This window comes from Bombina bombina, chromosome 1 (genome assembly GCF_027579735.1).
Source record: "Bombina bombina isolate aBomBom1 chromosome 1, aBomBom1.pri, whole genome shotgun sequence".
Classification (NCBI taxonomy): domain Eukaryota; kingdom Metazoa; phylum Chordata; class Amphibia; order Anura; family Bombinatoridae; genus Bombina; species Bombina bombina.
In genome coordinates, this window is record NC_069499.1 from 278,146,487 (window position 1) to 278,164,933 (window position 18,447).

Below are 18,447 nucleotides of genomic sequence, written 5' to 3' on the forward strand. Positions count from 1 at the left end.
TATATGTATGTATATAGCAGATTTTGCCTTGATAGGTCAACAGGATGCATTTCAAGTTCTGAGAATTAGAAATTTCTCTATTTTCAGAGATAAATTACATGAAATGTGGTCAAAATAAATCAAAAGGTGTTTACTGTCCCTTTAATAACTACTTAAAAAAATTCCTCTGTGAGAGAAATACTCCTACCCTTGTACCTAATGGCAAATACTGCCTTGATCTTGTACTGCATCTTTTACTATAAAACACAGCAGTACTCATCCAAATTTTCTTCATAGGAAGTAGTATATGATAAAAAAAAAGGCCAGCAGCCTGTCAGTACTGTACATAACAGTAATTTATTAGTGTGTTGTTTTCATGTTTCTAAGGGATTCTTACAGACTTTCAGAATTATGAATATAAATTACTTAAGTAATTAGCTAAAATACTTAATCTTAATTCCCAAATACACTAAATATACTGCAGAACTGAATTGAATAATTACACTCATATGATAAAGCTGACAGGGTTGTTAATCCTTAGCACTGAAAAAATGTGTTTAAGTACTAAATAGCCTTAAATCAAATGAAAATTGTAATAGGCCAGTAGTTTAAATATTGAAAGCCCATATTATTCATCGGCTTGCATCACAATCTTTACAAATATGACCATAGTCAGGCAAAAAAAAGTGTAAATAAAGTCTGGATTTCCCAGTAACATTTGTCAGATTAGAGAGAGATACCCTATATTATAAAAGGCCAAGTGTGTTTGTCTGAAGCCGTCATGCGCAGTAGAGACAAACACACTTGGCCTTAGATTGACCTCCTCGACACGCGCACCTCCGAGAATACACCTCGCAAGCGCACCCACACACTTGGCCTCAGCGCACAGCTGACAGGACCTCACACGCGCACCCACACACTTGGCCGGCAATCGCACCTAGCGCACAAATACACCTCTCACGCGCACCCACACACTTGACCGCGCATGCGCGCCCACACACTTGGCCTCAGCGCGAGACAGCTGAAGTAGACCGCGCACGCGCACCCACACACTTGGCCTCAGCGCGAGACAGCTGAAGTAGACCTCGCACGCGCACCCACACACTTGGCCTCAGCGCGAGACAGCTGAAGTAGTCGCATGACGATCAGTTACAAGCGTCGCAAGGCTAAGTTAATAAAAGAGCGCAACGCAGACACAACGCTCCCCTATACCTCAAATATCATTTGAAAGTTCAGTACTTATGTATGTGCTACACATATGTGCTGTGTAGCACATACATAAGTACTGAGCTTTCAAATGATGTTTGAGGTATAGGGGAGCGCTGCGTAGTTTAAAAAAAAAAAAAGGCTGGAGGGAGAGAGAGAGGGGAGGGAGAGAGGGAGGGAGAGAGAGAGGGGGAGGAAGAGAGAGAGGGGGAGGGAGAGAGAGAGAGGGGAGGGGGAGTGAGAGAGAGAGGGGAGGGAGAGAGAGAGGGGAGGAGAGAGAGGGGAGGGAGAGAGAGAGGGGAGGGGGAGGGAGAGAGGGCAGGGGGAGGGAGAGAGAGAGGGGAGGGGGAGTGAGAGAGAGGAGGGAGAGAGAGAGAGGGGAGAGAGGGGAGGGAGGGAGAGAGAGAGGGAGAGAGAGGGGGGGGGAGAGAGAGAGGGGGAGATAGATAGAGAGAGAGAGAGAGGGGAGAGAGAGAGGAGAGAGAGGGGGGAGAGAGAGAGGGGGGAGAGAGAGAGGGGAGAAAGAGAGAGAGGGGGGGAGAGAGAGGGGGGAGAGAGAGGGGGAGAGAGAGAGATAGAGGGGAGAGAGAGATAGAGGGGAGAGAGAGGGGGGGAGAGAGAGAGAGAGAGGGGGGAGAGAGAGGGGGGGAGAGAGAGGGGGGAGAGAGAGAGAGGGGGGAGAGAGACAGGGGAGAGAGCACAAAAGAGAGGAGGGATAGAGAGCGCGCAAAAGAGAGGGGTGGGAGAGAGAGCGCAAAAGAGAGGGGGAGAGAGAGAGCGCAAAAGAGGGGGGGAGAGAGCACAAAAGAGGGGGGGTAGGGAGAGCGCAAAAGAGGGGGGGAGAGAGAGAGCGCAAAAGAGGGGGGGGTAGAGAGAGCGCAAAAGAGGGGGGGGGAGAAAGAGAGCGCAAAAGAGGGGGGGAGAAAGAGAGTGCAAAAGAGAGGGGGAGAGAGAGCGCAAAAGAGGGGGGGAGAGAGAGAGTGCAAAAGAGGGGGGAGGAGAGAGCGCAAAAGAGGGGGGAGAGAGAGCGCAAAAGAGAGGGGGGGAGAGAGATCTCAAAAGAGAGGGGGAGAGAAAGCGCAAAAGAGAGGGGGGGGGGGAGAGCAACTTTCTAATTTACTCCTATTATCATTTTTTATTTGTTCTCTTGTATCTTTATTTGAAAAAAGCAGGAACGTACGCTAAGAAGCTGGCCCTTTTTTGGTTCAGCACCCTGGGTAGCTCATGCTGATTGGTGGCTACATTTAGCCACCAATCAGCAAGCTCTACCCAGGTGCTGACCAAAATTGTTCGGCTCCTAAGCTTATATTCCAGCTTTTTCAAATAAAGATACAAACAGAAAGTAAAAAAAAAATTGATAATAGGAGTAAATTAGAAAGTTGCTTAAAAATGTCATGCTCCATCTGAATCATGAAAGAAAACATTTGGGTTTCATATTGCTTTAAGCTATCAGAGCCTGTACATATTTGTGAAGGCTTAGAATATTTCAACATGATCTCTAATGTATATTGTAATTTAAGAGAACAATATCTACAAGTGAATTAGAAACAGTTGAGCAGACAATGGGGCTAGATTCATAGTCCACTCATGTAGTTGCTGTGGCTGGGAGAGGAGAGAGCAAAAGAGAGGGGCAGGGAGAGAGCGCAAGGGGTGGGACCGCTGTACCCTGCAAAAAATGGCCCGTGTGAACGGGCTTTAGGACTAGTACTTATATAAAGTAAGAAAGGTACTAATGTTAATCATTTTGACACAAGTGCAATATTAAAGGGATATAAAACCCACATTTTCTCTTTCATAATTCAGATAGAGCATGCATTTTTAAGCAACTTTCTAATTTACTCCTATTATCATTTTTTATTTGTTCTCTTGGTATCTTTATTTGAAAAAGCAGGAACGTACGCTAAGAAGCTGGCCCTTTTTTGGTTCAGCACCCTGGGTAGCTCATGCTGATTGGTGGCTACATTTAGCCACCAATCAGCAAGCTCTACCCAGGTGCTGAACCAAAAATTGTTCGGCTCCTAAGCTTATATTCCAGCTTTTTCAAATAAAGATACAAACAGAAAGTAAAAAAAAAAATTGATAATAGGAGTAAATTAGAAAGTTGCTTAAAATGTCATGCTCCATCTGAATCATGAAAGAAAACATTTGGGTTTCATATTGCTTTAAGCTATCAGGCCTGTACATATTTGTGAAGGCTTAGAATATTTCAACATGATCTCTAATGTATATTGTAATTTAAGAGAACAATATCTACAAGTGAATTAGAAACAGTTGAGCAGACAATGGGCTAGATTCATAGTCACTCATGTAGTTGCTGTGGCGAAGGATCATGTATCATTTCATTAAGCATCTCTCCACCTATATTTTTCAGTTTCTTTAGTGAGCATCCTAAATCCTTTGTGTAGAAGGTACCGTTATTTCGGATTCATTGCTGGCCTAAACAGCTCCAGCCACCCATGGCAAAAATCTTTTTTTTTTTCAATGAGGTGACGTTTCCACCTCTTAGCCAATAGCAGTGCTGTCATATGGAACTATGTTAGCCACTTTGGTCACAAGCAAAGCAGCGGTTTTTATTGCGCACCCGCAAATGGGCAAATTTGCGGGCGCATGATAAATTAGTGTTTTCTAGCCCAAAGTAGGCTCATTGGATAGAACAAAAGATGCCTCATCATGGAGGGGCGGCTGGGATTTTTCACTGACACTGTGCCCTAGCATTGTGAATTAAAAAAAACTTGTGAGGTATTTTGTTGAGTCAAAACGTTATCTTGTTTTTCTTTTTCTTTTGTTTCTCTTAAAATGTTTTCAAGTTTTGCTTATGTTAGACTATTTTAAATGGTTGTTTTTATTATTATTATTATTATTATTATTATTATTATTATTTCTAATGTTTTGAAGGCTTTTCTTTCATGTAATTAGCAAGAGTCCATGAGCTAGTGACGTATGGGATATACATTCCTACCAGGAGGGGCAAAGTTTCCCAAACCTCAAAATGCCTATAAATACACCCCTCACCACACCCACAATTCAGTTTTACAAACTTTGCCTCCGATGGAGGTGGTGAAGTAACTTTGTGCTAGATTCTACGTTGATATGCGCTCCGCAGCAAGTTGGAGCCCGGTTTTCCTCTCAGCGTGCAGTGAATGTCAGAGGGATGTGAGGAGAGTATTGCCTATTTGAATGCAGTGATCTCCTTCTACGGGGTCTATTTCATAGGTTCTCTGTTATCGGTCGTAGAGATTCATCTCTTACCTCCCTTTTCAGATCGACTATATACTCTTATATATACCATTACCTCTGCTGATTCTCGTTTCAGTACTGGTTTGGCTTTCTACAACATGTAGATGAGTGTCCTGGGGTAAGTAAATCTTATTTTCTGTGACACTCTAAGCTATGGTTGGGCACTTTGTTTATAAAGTTCTAAATATATGTATTCAAACATTTATTTGCCTTGACTCAGAATGTTCAACTTTCCTTATTTTCAGACAGTCAGTTTCATATTTGGGATAATGCATTTGATTTAATCATTTTTTCTTACCTTCAAAAATTTGACTTTTTTTCCCTGTGGGCTGTTAGGCTTGCGGGGGCTGAAAATGCTTCATTTTATTGCGTCATTCTTGGCGCGGACTTTTTTGTTGCAAAAATTTTTTTCAGTTTCCGGCGTCATACGTGTCGCCGGAAGTTGCGTCATTTTTTTGACGTTATTTTGCGCCAAAGATGTCGGCGTTCCGGATGTGGCGTCATTTTGGCGCCAAAAAGCATTTAGGCGCCAAATAATGTGGGCGTCTTATTGGCGCTAAAAATTATGGGCGTCGCTTTTGTCTCCACATTATTTAAGTCTCATTTTTCATTGCTTCTGGTTGCTAGAAGCTTGTTTTTTGGCATTTTTTCCCATTCCTGAAACTGTCATTTAAGGAATTTGATCAATTTTGCTTTATATGTTGTTGTTTTTTCTCTTACATATTGCAAGATGTCTCACGTTGCATCTGAGTCAGAAGATACTACAGGAAAATCGCTGTCTAGTGCTGGATCTACCAAAGCTAAGTGTATCTGCTGTAAACTTTTGGTAGCTATTCCTCCAGCTGTTGTTTGTATTGATTGTCATGACAAACTTGTTAAAGCAGATAATATTTCCTTTAGTAAAGTACCATTGCCTGTTGCAGTTCCTTCAACATCTAAGGTGCAGAATATTCCTGATAACATAAGAGATTTTGTTTCTGAATCCATAAAGAAGGCTATGTCTGTTATTTCTCCTTCTAGTAAACGTAAAAAATCTTTTAAAACTTCTCTCCCTACAGATGAATTTTTAAATGAACATCATCATTCTGATTCTAATGACTCTTCTGGTTCAGAGGATTCTGTCTCAGAGGTTGATGCTGATAAATCTTCATATTTATTTAAAATGGAATTTATTCGTTCTTTACTTAAAGAAGTTCTAATTGCTTTAGAAATAGAGGATTCTGGTCCTCTTGATACTAATTCTAAACGTTTGGATAAGGTATTTAAATCTCCTGTGGTTATTCCAGAAGTTTTTCCTGTTCCTAATGCTATTTCTGCAGTAATTTCCAAAGAATGGGATAAATTGGGTAATTCATTTACTCCCTCTAAACGTTTTAAGCAATTATATCCTGTGCCGTCTGACAGATTAGAATTTTGGGACAAAATCCCTAAAGTTGATGGGGCTATTTCTACCCTTGCTAAACGTACTACTATTCCTACGTCAGATGGTACTTCGTTTAAGGATCCTTTAGATAGGAAAATTGAGTCCTTTCTAAGAAAAGCTTATCTGTGTTCAGGTAATCTTCTTAGACCTGCTATATCTTTGGCTGATGTTGCTGCAGCTTCAACTTTTTGGTTGGAAACCTTAGCGCAACAAGTAACACATCATGATTCTCATGATATTATTATTCTTCTTCAGCATGCTAATAATTTTATCTGTGATGCCATCTTTGATATTATCAGAGTTGATGTCAGGTTTATGTCTCTAGCTATTTTAGCTAGAAGAGCTTTATGGCTTAAGACTTGGAATGCTGATATGGCTTCTAAATCAACTCTACTTTCCATTTCTTTCCAGGGTAACAAATTATTTGGTTCTCAGTTGGATTCTATTATTTCAACTGTTACTGGTGGGAAAGGAACTTTTTTACCACAGGATAAAAAATCTAAGGGTAAAAACAGAGCTAATAATCGTTTTCGTTCCTTTCGTTTCAACAAAGAACAAAAACCTGATCCTTCATCCTCAGGAGCAGTTTCAGTTTGGAAACCATCTCCAATCTGGAATAAATCCAAGCCAGCCAGAAAGGCAAAGCCTGCTTCTAAGTCCACATGAAGGTGCGGCCCTCATTCCAGCTCAGCTGGTAGGGGGCAGGTTACGTTTTTTCAAAGAAATTTGGATCAATTCTGTTCACAATCTTTGGATTCAGAACATTGTTTCAGAAGGGTACAGAATTGGTTTCAAGATGAGACCTCCTGCAAAGAGATTTTTTCTTTCCCGTGTCCCAGTAAATCCAGTAAAAGCTCAAGCATTTCTGAATTGTGTTTCAGATCTAGAGTTGACTGGAGTAATTATGCCAGTTCCAGTTCAGGAACAGGGGATGGGGTTTTATTCAAATCTCTTCATTGTACCAAAGAAGGAGAATTCCTTCAGACCAGTTCTGGATCTGAAAATATTGAATCGTTATGTAAGGATACCAACGTTCAAGATGGTAACTGTAAGGACTATTTTGACTTTTGTTCAGCAAGGGAATTATATGTCCACAATAGATTTACAGGATGCATATCTGCATATTCCGATTCATCCGGATCATTATCGGTTCCTGAGATTCTCTTTTCTGGACAAGCATTACCAGTTTGTGGCTCTGCCGTTTGGCCTTGCTACAGCTCCAAGAATTTTTACAAAGGTTCTCGGTGCCCTTCTGTCTGTAATCAGAGAACAGGGTATTGTGGTATTTCCTTATTTGGACGATATCTTGGTACTTGCTCAGTCTTTACATTTAGCAGAATTTCATACGAATCGACTTGTGTTGTTTCTTCAAGATCATGGTTGGAGGATCAATTTACCAAAAAGTTCATTGATTCCTCAGACAAGGGTAACCTTTCTGGGTTTCCAAATAGATTCAGTGTCCATGACTCTGTCTTTAACAGACAAGAGGCGTCTAAAACTGATGGCAGCTTGTCGAAACCTTCAGTCACAATCATTCCCTTCGGTAGCCTTATGCATGGAAATTCTAGGTCTTATGACTGCTGCATCGGACGCGATCCCTTTTGCTCGTTTTCACATGCGACCTCTTCAGCTTTGTATGCTGAATCAATGGTGCAAGGATTACACAAAGATATCTCAATTAATATCTTTAAAACCGATTGTTCGACACTCTCTAACGTGGTGGACAGATCACCATCGTTTAATTCAGGGGGCTTCTTTTGTGCTTCCGACCTGGACTGTAATTTCAACAGATGCAAGTCTCACAGGTTGGGGAGCTGTGTGGGGATCTCTGACGGCACAAGGAGTTTGGGAATCTCAGGAGGTGAGATTACCGATCAATATTTTGGAACTCCGTGCAATTTTCAGAGCTCTTCAGTTTTGGCCTCTTCTGAAGAGAGAATCGTTCATTTGTTTTCAGACAGACAATGTCACAACTGTGGCATACATCAATCATCAAGGAGGAACTCACAGTCCTCTGGCTATGAAAGAAGTATCTCGAATTTTGGTTTGGGCGGAATCCAGCTCCTGTCTAATCTCTGCGGTTCATATCCCAGGTGTAGACAATTGGGAAGCGGATTATCTCAGTCGCCAAACGTTGCATCCGGGCGAATGGTCTCTTCACCCAGAGGTATTTCTTCAGATCGTTCAAATGTGGGAACTTCCAGAAATAGATTTGATGGTGTCCCATCTAAACAAGAAACTTCCCAGGTATCTGTCCAGATCCCGGGATCCTCAGGCGGAGGCAGTGGATGCATTATCACTTCCTTGGAAGTATCATCCTGCCTATATCTTTCCGCCCCTAGTTCTTCTTCCAAGAGTAATCTCAAAGATTCTGAAGGAATGCTCATTTGTTCTGCTGGTAGCTCCGGCATGGCCTCACAGGTTTTGGTATGCGGATCTTGTCCGGATGGCCTCTTGCCAACCATGGACTCTTCCGTTAAGACCAGACCTTCTGTCACAAGGTCCTTTTTTCCATCAGGATCTGAAATCCTTAAATTTAAAGGTATGGAGATTGAACGCTTGATTCTTCGTCAAAGAGGTTTCTCTGACGCTGTGATTAATACTATGTTACAGGCTCGTAAATCTGTATCTAGAGAGATATATTATAGAGTCTGGAAGACTTATATTTCTTGGTGTATTTCTCATCGTTTTTCTTGGCATTCTTTCAGAATTCCGAGAATTTTACAGTTTCTTCAGGATGGTTTAGATAAAGGTTTGTCCGCAAGTTCCTTGAAAGGACAAATCTCTGCTCTTTCTGTTCTTTTTCACAGAAAGATTGCTATTCTTCCTGATATTCATTGTTTTGTACAAGCTTTGGTTCGTATAAAACCTGTCATTAAGTCAATTTCTCCTCCTTGGAGTTTGAATTTGGTTCTGGGGGCTCTTCAAGCTCCTCCGTTTGAACCTATGCATTCATTGGACGTATGGGAAAGTTTTGTTCCTTTTGGCCATCTCTTCTGCCAGAAGAGTTTCTGAATTATCTGCTCTTTCTTGTGAGTCTCCTTTTCTGATTTTTCATCAGGATAAGGCGGTGTTGCGAACTTCTTTTGAATTTTTACCTAAAGTTGTGAATTCCAACAACATTAGTAGAGAAATTGTGGTTCCTTCATTATGTCCTAATCCTAAGAATTCTAAGGAGAAATCGTTGCATTCTTTGGATGTTGTTAGAGCTTTGAAATATTATGTTGAAGCTACTAAATCTTTCAGAAAGACTTCTAGTCTATTTGTTATCTTTTCCGGTTCTAGAAAAGGCCAGAAAGCTTCTGCCATTTCTTTGGCATCTTGGTTGAAATCTTTAATTCATCTTGCCTATGTTGAGTTGGGTAAAACTCCGCCTCAGAGAATTACAGCTCATTCTACTAGGTCAGTTTCTACTTCCTGGGCGTTTAGGAATGAAGCTTCGGTTGATCAGATTTGCAAAGCAGCAACTTGGTCCTCTTTGCATACTTTTACTAAATTCTACCATTTTGATGTATTTTCTTCTTCTGAAGCAGTTTTTGGTAGAAAAGTACTTCAGGCAGCGGTTTCAGTTTGAATCTTCTGCTTATGTTTTTCGTTAAACTTTATTTTGGGTGTGGATTATTTTCAGCAGGAATTGGCTGTCTTTATTTTATCCCTCCCTCTCTAGTGACTCTTGTGTGGAAAGATCCACATCTTGGGTAATCATTATCCCATACGTCACTAGCTCATGGACTCTTGCTAATTACATGAAAGAAAACATCATTTATGTAAGAACTTACCTGATAAATTCATTTCTTTCATATTAGCAAGAGTCCATGAGGCCCGCCCTTTTTTTGTGGTGGTTATGATTTTGTATAAAGCACAATTATTCCAATTCCTTATTTTATATGCTTTCGCATTTTTTTATCACCCCACTTCTTGGCTATTCGTTAAACTGAATTGTGGGTGTGGTGAGGGGTGTATTTATAGGCATTTTCCGAGGTTTGGGAAACTTTGCCCCTCCTGGTAGGAATGTATATCCCATACGTCACTAGCTCATGGACTCTTGCTAATATGAAAGAAATTAATTTATCAGGTAAGTTCTTACATAAATTGTGTTTTTTTATGCCAACATCCTTTACAGAGGTGAATGGTTATGAAATAAACTCTTCATTAATCATAATAGAGGGTCATTTGCAACTCATGGATATGAATTAAATCTAGACCAGTGAAAGTCAGGTACCTTATCCACTACACCACAGGATCTCTGTTGACTTCACTAGTTTTAATACATTAATTTCTGTGTCCATTTTAAACATAGGTACACATGTACATTGGCAAATCCTATTTGCAAATTATCTTTCCTCCACATTTAAAAAAATAAATAAAAATCAAACTAGCATTTATAATACTTAAAGGGACACTGTACCCAAAATTTTTCTTTCGTGATTCAGATCGAGCATGAAATTTTAAGCAACTTTCTCATTTACTCCTATTATCAAATTTTCTTAATTCTCATGGTATCTTTATTTGAAATGCAAGAATGTAAGTTTAGATGCCGGCCCATTTTTGGTGAACAACCTGGGTTGTCCTTACTGATTGGTGGATAAATTTATCCACCAATAAAAAAGTGCCGTCCAGAGTACTGAAACCAAAAAAAAAGCTTAGATGCCTTCTTTTTCAAATAATGATAGCAAGAGAATGAAGAAAAATTGATAATAGGAGTAAATTAGAAAGTTGCGTAAAATTGCATGCTCTTTCTGAATTGCAAAAGAAAAAATTTGGGTTCAGTGTCCCTTTAAACATATAATGTTTTCCAAATTCTATTTTTCTAAATGCAGAGCTTTTAGTTGGTGCAAAGAAATTACACTAAGGCTCTCCCTAAAGTTTAGAATTTATTTTTTACTGTCTTTAAAATATCTGCCTTCAATTAATCAGCATTTGCTAACTTGCTTTTTAAGCCAGATCTGAAAAAGCACAATTGGCAGTAAAATAATATTAAAACTGGAATGTGACTTGAAAGTTATATTGGACAGTAGAGGATAACATATCTTTTCTTATGATTTACTTTTCTGAGTTTGAGATTTATATTTAATTTGGAAATTGTGTTTGAAAAACATATGACCATCACTATATCATTATTTTTGCTTGTGCTTATCATGAGGACCAAAACAAAATGATTAATTCCGATATGGTAGTGAACGCCTATCAATCAAAGTACAACAACAATGCATATAAATTAATTAAAACATAAATAGTTGTCCAGGGAAATGCAATGTGATGAATTGCACTGAAATTACTTTATGTAGTTTTAGTAATTAATCTTTGGTAACATTGAAAGAAGTTCTGCAAATTTAATTAGCATATTCTTAATATACATATAATTGGTACTCTCTTCTAGAGGACCTGGTATATCGTATGACTACATGTTTGTGCCTATACTGCACAGTTTGCTCAAGGCGAGTCTGTCTACTACTAATTAGATATTGTGATAGCATGTCTTAGTGAATACAACTGCAAGCTATAAATAACTAGTGACACATTCAACATGACTATGCCCATCAGACTGAATTGCTGCATGTGAATATGAGCTACTGAAAACAGTCTTCCATGACAAAAAACCCTACAACTGATCAGCTTTATGTCTCATTCAATATGACTCTTATACATGCAACTTGACTGCTCCATGTTTCACTGATAGGTAATCAGTCCCTTAGAAATTAATTACTTTATGGCATGATTCTGTTCCCTACAACTTTATCTCACTAAGGGCCTAATGATCAAAGATTCTCCTGCTTGAAGAGAAATTGTAGTGCAGACTTCATAGGGCTGAACTCACTGAATGCTCAAAGAAAAAGGGTGGAACTCTCCAGCACTGTGAGATCTCTCTCATTACTGTATCTGAAAGCAGAGACAAACCCAGTGCAATATAGCACTACATGATATGAGAGCTTTGTTACACTTAAATTGTGCATAGTATTTTATATTTCTTTACACTTCCTTTTGGTATTATTACATTTAAGCTATGGAATTTCTACTTTATATTTTAATACATTTAGAATTAGATCCATCAGTGATTTTACATATTCTTTATATATATATATTTATTCAGGTAAACACTGTGGGCCTATTTATGAAAGGTCTGTCGGACATGATCCGACATTGCGGATCATATCCGACAGACCTCGCTGAATGCGGAGAGCATTTAGCATTTAGCATTGCACCAGCAGCTCTTGTGAACTGCTGGTGCAATGCAGTCCCTTGCAGATTCGCGGCCAATCGGCCGCTAGCAGGGGGTGTCAATCAACCCAATTGTATTCGATCTGGTTGAATTGCAGCGATGACTGTCCGCCTCCTCAGAGCAGGTGGACAGGTTATGGAGCAGCGGTCTTTATACCACTGCTTCATAACTGGTGTTTCTTGCAAGTCTGAAGGCTCGCCAGAAACACGGGGCTTCAAGCTCCATACGGAGCTTGATAAATAGGCCCCATTACATTTAGGTATCACAAGATATAAACAGTTGTACACATTGATACTGCCAGGTCACCTAATTTTTCTATATAATGAGTATATTATAAACCCCTTGAGAAAAATACACTTAAATGCGCAAAAGGCTTATCCCAAATGAAGAAAAATGGCCACTCTTGGACCACATGATAAAAACATATGGATTAAGGGGGTAATAGTGAGGGGTGGGGCACAGAAAAGGCCAACTTTGGACCCTAAAGACTAGGGGGCATATTTATCAATGTGCGAGCGGACATGATACGAAGTAGCGTATCATGTCCGCTGCACATTGATAAATGCCGACAGCATACGTTGTCGGCATTTGTCATTGCACCAGCAGTTCTTTTGAACTGCTGGTGCAATGCCGCCCCCTGCAGATTTGCGCACTAGCAGGGGGTGTCAATCAACCCGATCGTATTCGATCGGGTTGATGTCAGTCCGCGGCCTCAGAGCAGGCTGACAAGTTATGGAGCAGCGGTCCCTACGTCCCTACGAAGCTTGATAAATATGCCCCTAGATATTATGTAAGGGTAATCTAGATAGGGTAGAAATTATGGTTCAGGACAAGGCATATAAACAATATATGACAGCATAATATACAAAAACAAGTGAGTTTATCGCTCACACTTATGTGTGCCTAAAAAATAGGGTGTGAGATACATGTTTATAAGACATATTACAAGGTTAATGGTGTGTACATTCAAACTGGATATTTTCTAATTTCAATATGAGGCCATTCTCGAGAGTATGGAAATTGCAGGGTTTTAAAGGGTAATCTGAGAAGAACTAGGAGATCACTCTTGGACCTCAAAGGGTGAACCACCTTTTAGATTATTTTAAACTATATATAATAAACTATGATATGGAAACAGACTAGTAGAGGACATCCTATAATATTCTAGGAAGTGTTAACTTCTTTTAGCATGAATACCCTTGAAGCCATACCAAATATATAATTATCAGCTGATTGCTAGTAACAATTAAAGAATCAATGGGAAGGAAGTTATATCCCAGTTTTGTATAAGACTATTATTCGACCTAGACACTGAACAGGGATTATAGCAAGATTAAAACCAGAGATACCTGTGATATAAATTTACAATGGGTCAGAGTTCAGATAAATAACAAATACTATGATTGAAAAAGATGTCTACCAATGACCTCCATTTACTGTGAGGGAAAATATGCATATCACATGGACTATATATAGCTTGCTGCCTCGACCACCGTCAGCCCTATATACGATCCCATAGAGTAACCAGTGCTAGATTACTGATATAAAAATATATTATGCATATAAACTGAATCCCCCACCACAAAGTAAGCGGTAACCTTTATGTATGGTAAGTATCCCCGGTATTAAATAATCTGTATGAATCTTATATGCAGTCTTCAGGTCTTCTATACTTCACTCTGAATACTATAAATTGCAAGTAGGCATTATGCTCCACGTTTCAGTAACTTTAACATGTAACATATCAAGGCGTATGCCATATATATGGGAAAACTATAAATACTATAAAAAGCCTTTAGAGACCTGAAAAAAGGATGAAACTTGTAACCTATATGGCAACATTTAAGACATATACAATGACAAATGTCAAATTAGATAATAGAACCTGTCCAAGTCTCAAGTCATAGTCATCGAGTGTGAACGCTATCCAATACCCAAACGGCCATTCCTAAATGAAGTCCCATCAGTTTCAAGTCCAACAGACATAGCACTAGCTATGAACAGCAAAATTCCAAAGGCTAGGGTCATGAGAAAGGCTCACTGAAGAGCTCCAGAACAATCTGAACAGCAAGGGTCAGAGCCATAATATCAATCTCGAATGGTACAATAACAGCTTCTCAGTGCTCGATCCACCAACTCATTCAGTAAAAGCTGTCTCGTTCCAGTTATATGGCTTTGCCACTCTGGTAGTATATTCTATGTAGAAAGGACATACTGTAATATCCTTGCTCCCCACATACCACTGGAGTTCTCGACTTGGTGTCCAATTAAGAAAGGGTGTCGTCGTAAGTAGGTTTGGTAGTAGGGTTATAGAGACATCTGCACAGGCCGTCATCAAAGAATAGGTCAGTTATATCCCCTCTGGTTTATTTTACACACTAGATTAGAAGGCAGATGTTTCTTTCAGCACCACCTCCCCTGTAATAATTCCAGGAGTATTATCTTCAAGGTTTTAGTTGAAACCAAAGTATTATATGTGTAGAATAGCTTCTGCTATTTTACCCCGGGTTACCCAGGGGGTTTAAGTAGAGGTCCATCTTGATAAAGGCCGCAGCTGCATTCTTCTCTCTTCCGGTACCTCAGAGCTGAGGTGGTCACAACTAAAGATACAGTGTGTGTAATAAAAGCATATTATCCAGAAATTAGTCATAGATGGTTGATTATGTGAGCGATGTGCAGCAGATATATCAGCCCATCAACTCACACTCTGACGTTAGTGGCCATCTTGTTCGCCGCCCAGAAGCATCCCACCAATTTTACAAATTCTTGTTATGTTTTAAACACTTCTTTATTACTTTAACTCATACTTTGTATTTTTCTGTTTAGTGTTTCTGCACTTTGTCTTTTCTCTGTTTTAAAAGGGATAGTAGAGTTCCCTGGGCTGAACAGGGGAGTTCACAGGGTATGTCTGATGCTCTCTTACAAGTCTAGTGAAATGCTGTAAGCATTTTAAACAATCTGGTCTCACTGATTTATCTCGTCAGTTGCATGCAGGTGAAGTATGCTCAAAATTCACAATACATTTAACAGAAATGTAACAGAAAAGAAATATATACTTAATTATAGGCAATAGCAAGATAAATTATAGTGAAAACATTCCAATTGAATTTGTAATTGATGCAAACTAAGCCTTTATATCAGCCTCAGGTGTTCTCAAGTAACTCTCTCTCTCCCCCGTGAAATTCTGTATCCCATAGAGCTTCATTACTTTCTATGGAAGGCAACTATCATCTCTCTGGGAGTTTCAGGTTCCAGAATTCAGTGAGTTCAGCCCCTGTGAAGTCTGCACTATAGTATCTCTCCAAACTAGAGAATCTTTGCTTATTGGGCCCATAGAAAGTAATGAAGCTCTCTGGGAAACTGAAGCTGTCAGGTTTTCAGTTTAATTCTAAATAGAAATATAAAGTGTAATTTGTAAGACACACAGAAATATACAAAGTATGATCCTAATTTGTTAAAGTAACACAAACTTTTCAAAACATAATCATAATTTGCAAAATCACTGCTGCATAAATAAATGCATTAACATACAAAAGAAAGTGCACAGCTTAAAGGGTCAGTCTAGTAAAGATTAAACTTTCATGATTCAGATAGGGCATACAATTTTAAACAACTTTCCAATTTACTTTTTTTTATCAAATTTGCTCTCAGTATTCTTTGTTGAAAGCTAAACCTAGGTGGGCTCATATGCTAATTTCTAAGCACTTGAAGGCTGCTTCTTATCTCTTATCTTGGTTCATTTTAACAGATTTTTTTTTACAACTAGACAGCACTAGTTCATGTGTGTCATATAGATAACATTGTGCTCACTCCTGTGGAGTTACCTAGGAGTCACCACTGATTGGTTAAATTGCAAGTCTGTCAAAAAAACTGAAATAAGGGGGCAGTCTGCAGAGGCTTTAATACGAGGTAATCACAGAGGTAAAATGTATATTAAAGGGACAGTCTACACCTCAGTCATCTTAAAGTTTTACTTTAGATTAAGCTGCAAATATCCTCCTGCACCCCTTTCTATATCATGCAGCAGTAATAGTAAAAAAGTTATTTTGAAATTAATATTGTTTCTAGTCACTTTGAAATGGTTGCCAAGCACTGCCCACTGATGACATCATGATATGGGCTGCATCTATGCACTCTGCTGAATAGTATTGACAGTATGTTGAATCAAATTAGTGAGTCTTTTGTAACTAGTGAAGCCTTTAATGCAGCCCAGATCATGATGTCATCAGTGGGAGGAGCTTGGCAGCCATTTCAAAGTGACCAGAAACAATATTAATTTTAAAATAACTTTTTTACTGTTATTGCTGCATGATATAGAAAGGGGTACAGGAGGATATTTGCATATTAATCTAAAGTAAGACTTTACGATGACTAAGGTGTAGACTGTCCCTTTAAAATACTTTTTACCTCTGTGGTTACCTCGTATCAAAGCCTCTGCAGACTGCCCCCTTATTTCAGTTTTTTTGACAGACTTCCATTTTAACCAATCAGTGCTGACTCCTGGGTAACTCCACAGGAGTGAGCACAATGTTATCTATATGGAACACATGAACTAGTGCTGTCTAGTTGTAACAGCGGTAGAAGGTAACCAGGAGGGTAGTCAGTAGCAAATTGAATTTCAAAGGTCAGTAGCTAAGTTATCAGTCCATGAAGCACAGTACAATCAAGGATGAGTCAAGAAGCATAAAACTGGGTACAAGTCGAGGTAAAAGTCTGGCATCAGCAAGTGTCTTTTAAACCCTCACCCAGAGGTCTTGGGGCCCAAACACTAGCAGAGTAATTTCTAAAGCTAAGGTCACAAATATAATTACCTTTAGCACAGATCACTGTATCCTCAGTGCCCGCAACTTCAAAAGAAGCCACAGCAGTGCTGTACATAGTTCAGATGACAACACTCCTATAGCTAGCCCATTCTTCCTTAAACACTGCTGCAAATCCTCTCATTTGGTAAATCACAATAGAACAGGGCAGATTGAGATTAAGTAGGGGAAAAAAGTAGGGAAGGGCTGTAAACCTGGTTCCAAATCCATTCCACATCGTCAAGAGACTTATTAAGTGTGTGCAACCTGTCAGTTTGTTCTTGCTATAACAGCAGCACACTAGCAGTACTATATCTGTTCACATCGTATGCTTCTGTCTTGCCCTTCTTTTTTACTGCAGGTTAATGCAGTCCCACATGCTGGGCCCATTGTCCAAGTCCAGTTTGCTCGACCTCACAGTCCGGCGTTGTTTATACTTAATGTCATAGAGCTTTGTAATTTGTTGGTGGTTTATAAATAAATGTAAATATTATTAATAATAATACAGTACACTATCAAAATGTGGTCTATAATAAGCTCTGTACTCTAAGAATTATGGAAGTGGACAGGAATGTTGGAAATGATTTAAAAGGTTATTGTGCCATGGTAGATTATATTCATCCTGGGCATGGTATTCAAAACCTCGCCGGCATGGGGAGAAATCATACAAAATCTGTATTGTAATGTAGGAGTCTCTGTTTCACATAAATAACACTACATAGCAACATAAACATGTCTCAAGTTAAAATTAGTGTTTGAAATGTTTTTTAAGGACTTTGCCATACCGACAAGACTTCATAGAATGTCTTGCCTGGGCAGTGAGGTTTTGAATAACAGCGGCCCTTGTATGATGGCTGCAATATTGGGATTGGTGGAAAATTGTGGATCCATTCTTGGTAAAAGAGGCGTATTGTGGTATAGCATATTTGTAAATAAATGGATGTCGCCTCATGTTGTGCTGCTATTTGATGAGCTGTATGCTTTTTTTAAAGGCCCATAGCTGCAGGTTTCCAGGTTCTTTTAATCTTTTCGAACTTCCTGTTGACGGGTATTTGAGAGTGATATTCACATCACACTTATATGATAGTGGTTGGCAGCTAAAAACAGTAACCTTGTCAAAGTTCTACTAATATGCAGTTATGTTCCTTATTAACAAGCATTTACAAAGTCACTGTTTCCAGCTGAGGAGAAGGAATTAATTGCCAGCATAACTTAATTGATACATATTTCATTAGACAGCAGGGGTTAATCCATTTTTTTCTTCAAGAAACTGCAGTACACATTGCCACCAATAATATTTTAATTTCATAATTTAACTGAGGTGTTGCTTGGGGCATCACTGGATACATCTTATTGGCTCAAATTATGTCTCAAACTCCAAATTATTCTGGGATTTATGTTTTTTCGCCGTAATGCGTCTGTTATCAAAGTAAAACCTGTTTATAGCTTACTAAGGGGTTGATCCTAATCTTGTGCTTGGTTTTGGTAGATAAGGATTTCTGAACCATGGCCATTTTTTTGTGTGTTTTTCCATTAATTCTATTTCTAAAATGCTTCGGCCATTAACAAACCTTAAAGGGACA